At 42.3% G+C, this 7483-nt stretch overlaps 1 long non-coding RNA gene across 2 annotated transcripts; it reads left to right on the top strand.

Annotated features, from left to right (window-relative positions):
* On the top strand, nt 3959–7010 carry LOC109723925. Of its 2 annotated transcripts, none has more exons than XR_002219788.1 (3): nt 3959–4029; nt 4805–5010; nt 6747–7010. It is a non-coding gene; the product is annotated as an uncharacterized LOC109723925 (long non-coding RNA). The 2 variants fall into 2 exon arrangements; XR_002219787.1 differs by lacking the exon at nt 3959–4029 and adding an exon at nt 4599–4723.

Below are 7483 nucleotides of genomic sequence, written 5' to 3'. Positions count from 1 at the left end.
CAATAAAAGGTCATTCATGTTATGGTACAAGAGGTTGGGACATATATCGAAACAGAGAATCCAAAGGTTAATTAGAAAAAGCATTTTAGATGATCTCGACTTCTCTGACTTCGGAACTTGTGTGGGCTGCATAAAGGAAAAGTAGACAAAAACCTCCTCTGGAGGAGCTAAAAGATGTAATGGAACATTAGAGTTGATTAATACTAAAATATGCGAACTTCTTTCTCTCTCAATTACCGGCCATAAATATTTTATCGCATTTATTGATGAGTACTCTCGATATGGCTATCTCTACTTACTTAAAAAAAATTTTGAAGCATTAGATGCCTTTAAAGCATATAAGGCTGAAGTAAAGAATCAACTCGAGAAAATGATAAAAGTAGTCAGATCAGATAGGAGTGGTAAATATTTTGGTAGATAAACAGATAAAGATCAAATCTCTAGGCCTTTTGCTAAGATTCTAGAGCAGTGCAGAATTATTCCACAGTACACCATACCAGGGACACCTGATCAAAATAGTGTTGCTGAAAAAAGGAACCACACATTAATTAATATGCTTAGGAGTATGATTAGTAATTCTACCTTTCTGATATCATTATAAGGTGAGGCACTCAAAATTGCCCTGTATATACTTAATCGGGTTCCTACTAATGTAACACACTGGACTTTCGCAAATTGCAAGGTTTGAGTGTCTGAGCTGTGTTTTGAGCTTTTCTAAGGTTTCTGGAGGGTCGTCGACTATGTTCCGACCTATGACTCACATCCCGAGGAGTGAGGGTGAAAACTTAGCGCCAAAATCTCCAAAATGAGGAATTTGAGCTGCTTTCGGGTTGACTCTGCGGGCCAGAGTATCGGTACCGCATCGGCCTAGTACCGGTACTGCATCGCAATGGTACCGGTACGCAGTGTGTTTTTCGTCAACCTGAGGCTCGGGTTTGCGCGAGGTGCTGCCTGGTACCGGTACCCTATCCCGTGTTACCGGTACACAGTGCAGACTACAGTCTACATGTTTTTGAGGGGTCGTTTTGAGATTGTAGCTTCTCTTTAAATAGCACCCCACCCCTTTGAGGGGTTCTTTTGTGCTGCAACCAGAGAAAGGGAGAGATGAGTTCCTCTCCATTTTTCCATGATTTTTCCTTCTCTTTTTGCTTGGGATTTGGAGATTAATCTCTCCTTTTTGTTCTTTTTTGCATTTTGGTGACTTTCCACCATTAGAGAAGCATTGAAGCTTTGATTGGAGCTTGTTTGAAGGAGGATCTTCAACCCTAGCTCATCTCTAGCTTGATTTGGAGCTTCTAGTGAGGTTAGTAATCTTAATCCCTCATTTGATTCTTGTTTTGGTAGGTTTCTTGAGATGAAAACTTAGAAATGAGAATCTAGGGTTTTATTTGGAAATTTTTGATTTGAGGCTTTTGGGGCTTAATTGATAGGTGTTGAACCTTCCTTAGGGTTGGATTTGAAGGGCTCTAGCTTTCATTTGGAGTTTGTGAGAGTTTTTCACCATTCTAGGTGAGGTTTGCCCTTTTCTTGGGTTGGTTAAAAATGAACGCGTGGGATGTTCATTCATTTCGTTTAACCCTCTTAGAATTTTCTCTAGGGTGCTAGGAGACTTGGGGACATCTTTGTTGGCGCGAACGAAGGGGATCCGGGGAGTTCTTGGTGGGTTTGACCTCACCGAAATGGGTGAACTCCGCCCTATGCTCTCTTCTATGTTGTAAAATAGAAAATTATGCATATTCGTGCTAGATAGAGCATAGTTGAATTTTAGAAGGCTTTAAATGCATATGTTATGTATCATGTCTTTTCATCCCTATGTAGTAGGGAGATATGTTTATAGTACTCATGCTAGTGTGTGGCATTTTCATGATATGTTAGAAATCATGTTATATGTAGTGAAATGACAGGCTTTTATTTGTTTGAGAACAACGGACATGTACTAAACATAGAGATTATATAATGTCATAAAGTGGCATTGAACTTGGAATAGATGTTGACATAATAAACCATAATGTCATAAAGTGGCATTAGACTTAGTAAATGGTGGAACCTTACATTTGGACAAGAACTAGATCTTTGGGTTGCTAGTGTGTATACTACGCTTGAGATAATGACTATGCTTGCTTGCCATTTGTGCTCATTCGCACATTCTTGTGAGGGTCGCTCCTTACAAGCCGGCACTTCGGAGTTGGCCTACGCTACATATGCTCGTCCGTGCGGGATTAAGGGCCTACGGGTCACCGTGGGACAGTCACATTCCTAGAGAAATGCTGGACTACCCGGGGCCATTAGGCGGCACAAAAAGGACTACACTTGTGTAGGTTCTAGATTGGAAATGGAAAATGGCATATAAACAACTAAGTGATAATTTCTACTTGATAGTAGGTATCGGTTGGGCATATTATTACACTTGTTGGATATAGTGGTATACTTGTGAACTATGCTTCATGCATATTTATATTTATGATGGTCATGTTTAGAGCATACTAGTATACTCCTTGGATATACTTGATTATGATAGATTAGTAACTTTACATGTTTATTATCATGCTAAACTTGAGGCATAAGAATGAACTCAAACCTTGAAAAACTGCAGAACTGGAGCTGGGTACCGATACTGGAGCCTGGTACTAGAATCCCCCTGCAGGTACAGAAAAGGTTGCTCTCGGGTTTGAGTTTGGGGCCTAGGATACCGGTATTGAACTGGGGCAGTACCGGTACTGGGAGACTGGTACCGGTACCAGATGTCGGGTACCAGTACTCTGTAGAAGGCAAATTTGGCCATCATTCGGGTTGAGGTACCCGGTTGGTGGTACCGGTACTGGGAAGGCCGCGTACTGGTACTGCTGGCCACATACCGGTACTCAATGGCCTGCGCAGAATGCCTGCTTTCGAGTTATGGCATCAGCTCGGGGGTACCGGTACTCAAGCCCGAGTATCGATACCCAGTGTTATATGATGCAAAATGTTAACTACTGCAATTACAAATTGTTGAGGGGCCTGATTGCAATTGTGGGGACTTATATATTGTAACATATGGAAACTTGGAGTTGCGATGTCAACTTTGCCCTAAGGGATCAAAGTGAGGATTGAACTAGTTGGACATCATCCTCGAGTGAATTGTGATGCGTGTGAATGAATTCTGGAGATAAATAAGTGTTTCGGCGCAAATTGGGCGCGAAACGAAATATAAAGAGAATTTTCGGATTTCCGACGCTAACTTTGATTAAAAGAATTAAAGTAAGGCGTGAGGATAAATTGTGGTATCTCCGAAGCAATTGTGAAGTGTTGGTAGAGCCACGGGTGTGTTTTCAAAGGGTTTTGAAGAGCTCAGTGTGAAGTGGTAGTGCAAAAAAAAAAGGAGAAAGTGCAATATGAGCTGCTTCTATTGCTGATTCGGCTCCAATAATGTCAAAATGAAAAAGGAATTGCTTCCAAATTGACTTGGTAGCTTGTGAAGGTCCCTTGGTATATTTTGGAAGTGTTTGGAAGAAATCGGAGTGAAAACGGAAAATGTAGAATTTTCTGTAAAGAACGGGACTGAGAAAATTAGCAGAAAATGCACAGTGTCAGAAAATTACGAAAATTGGCAGAGATGTCAGGAACATTATTATGAGGCTAGATTTGAAGTTTCAGATTTTTCTGACACCTGTAGAGAGAGAAATAGCATCTGGAAGTTATCTGATAAAGATTACAGTTCGGGACAGTTCACAGTGACCAAACGGGGTCGAAACTGAAATGTTAAAATTTCAGTGGACTTGTTAAGGAAAAACGAACATTCCTGCCAAATTTGAGCTCAATCGGACTTTCGGAAGAGCCTACGGAAGGTATTTGATCCGAGTTGCGCGACGGAATGAAGTTGAGGGGCATTATGGTAATTTATCACCAAATTAGTGGAATTCCACTAAGCTGCCAGGTGCCAGGGCCATTCTTATCCCCCTCTGCACCCTCTGCACCCTCTTCAGTATCATACGTAGAGAGAGAGAAGAGAGAAAAGAGAAGAAGAAACAGAGAAGAAGCTGATGAAGAAAGGTAAAAGAATTTCTATTGCTCTCTCTCTCTGTGCTCTGTTTCCCTCTCTCTTTTTCCCTGCTGCTGAAGGTAGCAGCAGCCTAGCCTAGCTGCTGCTAGGCTGTCAACAGCCGCAGCAGCCTAGCTGCTGTCAACAGCAGCTTCAGCTGCTGTCAACAGCAGGCGCAGGAGCAACAGCAGCAGCAAGCATCAGCAGTCAGCAGCAGCAGTGGCAATAGCAGCTTCAGCAGCAGTAGAAGCATTAGTAGTAGTAGGCAGCAGCAGCAGTTAGCTCAGTAGCAGCAGCAGCTTGCGCAGGGAGCTGCAGCAGCAGGAGCTTCAGCAGCAGGCGCAGGGAGTAGCAGCAGCAGCTCAGCCAGCTGCTGAGCAGTCAGCAGCTTCAGCTGCTGAGCATCAGCAGCAGCAGGAGAAATAGCAGCAGCCGCAGGCAGCAAGCTTCAGCAGCAGCAGCAGCTTCAGCAGGAACAGCAGTAGAAGCTGCTGCAGGGAAAGAAAAGCAGGAAGAAAAGAAAGAAAGAAAGAAAAGAAAGAAAAGAAAGAAAGAAAAGAAAGAAAGCAAGTAAGGAAGAAAGAAAGAAAAGGAAATAGAAGAGAGGAAAAAGGAAAGAAAGAAAAAGAGAAAGAACGAGTTGAAAGAACTCGATGTAATTGTGAAATTGCAATTGCATTGAAAGTCGAAATTGTATTGAAGAAGGTTGAAATTGCATTAAAGAAAATGAAATTGCATTGAAATGGGTTTGTATTGAAAATTGACCCCAATAATGCACTTTTGCAGGATAGAAGCCCTGACATGAAATTGACCGCGTACAAACCTAATTGGGGGTAAAAGAAACGCGCTGGCGAAGTCGGTTCGGCAATCCGTCGCTCCTACGCGAAGATATCGCTAAAAGAATATTTTCGGCATCGATAGTCGCGAGCGCGGGTCGCGGTTCTCGAAAAAATGCGAGGAGTGGATTTCTCTCATTCCGGTGCCAAAGAAAGGTGGGTTGTGCTTTACCGAAGTGATTAGGTCACTTCCATGCCAAAGTAAATCATTGTTTCATTTGACGCATATATATGAATATGATTGTCGACCTCTGAACATGAATGCTAAATGCTTATGAGTAGGCATATGAATGCGTGAATTGTGACTGCTGGAAACATAAGAATTCATATGTATGAATGTGAATCCCATGCTAGGTGATGTACCAATCAGGTAATGAACAAACTAGAGGCATGTGAATATATTGAAGATCGTGTTAAAGACATATAATTGTCAATACATATAATCGTGTTAAATACACATACTTGTCGATATATGAACGTGAAAGCTTGATGCATAGTGATGTGTAATTCATATGATCGTATAAGTTGAATATAAAATGTGAAAATATATGCTAAAACCTACATACTATATGAATGTCGCTATATGCTAAAGCCTACATAGATGCCAAGGGCAAATAAGTTGAATGTGAAATGTGAATTTATGGTATGTAAACTATGAACTTCATGTGAAATCCCTAAGAATTGGGTATAAATCGACACCTCCAATTGAGTAGAAATCTGGACGGTAACAAAGTAAATGAAAATGTGCAACTTGTAATAGATCGAGTGGCATGAACCTAGTGTTCTTGAAACAGAGGTCGGACATTAACCTAGTGTCATTGGACATAGGTCAAGTAATTAAACCTAGAGTCGAGTTCTAGGTGAAAATGATATAAAACCTAGCAAATGAACCTAGGTTATGATATATAGTAAGACTTAGTACATTTGAACTAAGTTGTGAATATTAGTGGTATAGTGACCACTAGGAAAGGATTGGTATCGACCTAGGAGGGTCGTCAACATAGGGTAAAGTGAGTAAACCCTCAAGTTGTGGAAATGGATTCCGGAATCCCAAGATCTATTATAACCTTGGTATCAAGGCTAGGGCGTGTGCGACGATTTCGCCGCCGAGATTGATACCAAGGCAGGATTGGGTGTGTGCGCAGTGTCCACCACCCGGAGGCTTGAACCATTGTTCGGCGTGTGCGACGATTTCGCCGCCAGATGGTTAAGCCAGCTTGTGGATCCTACCGCCTGTTGACTGAACCACTGTCGTGGCGTGTGCGACGATTTCGCCGCCGGGTGGCTAAGTCATTGACCTAGGCTGTTGTTGGGTGAGGTGCGACTCGTTCGCCGCCAGACAGCTAGGACAGGAGTACGGTGAGCTGTCGCCAGCTGAGGTGCATGTGAGAGTTCCTTCACCTCGAGCTAGACAGTGCGCGGACTATCCGCGATTGATTGACTCAAGACCGAGTCGGGTGGCATAGTGAGATTAAGGTAAGAGCAACCTTAAGAAAGAATTTGCCAATGAATATAGTGGGCCCAAGTTTAAGGTGTAGAACACCAAGTACAAGTACAAAGAATAAAGAGCAAAACATGAACGATAATGAAATTAGCTAATGAACGAGAATAGCTAAGAAATAAAAGAACGGCTATAAGTAAAGAATGGTTAAAGATATAAAGTAGAATCAAGTAATCTACTTACATGATTGACAGGTATTGCATATTGCATAGCAGCGAGGCAAGGTATGGTTTTATTTATTGCTTAGTCAAATATCTATCTATCTATTTGTTGAACTAACCTACTGTTGCCTCCTTTGGACCTGGTGGGTCGAGCTCTTCCCTTGGGTGGCCGTACCCACTGGGAACTATATTTATATAGTTCTCACCCCCGTGTTGTTTTGGGGGTACAGGTTACACGTGAGCGGCGCAACGGCGCGAGGACAGGGCGTAGCTCCGTAGATAGCGCCCTACCACCGAGACCAGAGATAGAAGTACCCCGAAGAGGTCCAGCTCAGAGTTCCAATTGGAAGGAAACAAATTTGTAGTAATTTGTATAAGTTTTGTAATAACTTAAAAGCACATTTGGTTATGTAAATGTAAACTATTGTAAATGTCTAAAGAATCTGTGAGTTGAATGCTTGTAATAGCATAGTTAGCATTTTATGTTTTTGATACTTATGCAATCTACATACTTGCTATAGTTCCTGCATGGAACCTCTTGTATTGCATTGTTTAGATTGTTGACGCCTAGAACGTACAGGGGAGGCTCTGTCCGTTCGGCGGTCTGTCGGCGTGCCCGAATCCGACCAAATAGGCGGAGCTCGGGGCGTGACATATATAGTCCCAACTCTCTTCTCTCATGCACACAAGCTGAGAACACCCTCCTTCCTCTTTTCTCATCTCCCTCTCTTTCTCTCTCTAGAAGCTCTCCAACAAGGTGGATTGGAGAGGTTTGGAAGGATTTTGGAGCTTAGTGGAGTGGAAGAGGCTCTCCTACAAGGTGGAGTTTGAGGTCTAGAAGTGGCCAAAGTAAGGTTTAGCAATTTTAAACCTAGGGTTTTCTTTGATTGACCTAGAATCCATGTTTTGGGGTTCTTGTGGTTTAGAAATCTAGGATGATCCATGATTTCTCATAGTGATCGGTTCT

Source organism: Ananas comosus, linkage group 18, assembly GCF_001540865.1.
Source record: "Ananas comosus cultivar F153 linkage group 18, ASM154086v1, whole genome shotgun sequence".
Classification (NCBI taxonomy): Eukaryota; Viridiplantae; Streptophyta; class Magnoliopsida; order Poales; family Bromeliaceae; genus Ananas; species Ananas comosus.
Note: the sequence above shows the minus strand (reverse complement) of the source record. Positions and strands in the feature narration are given on the sequence as shown.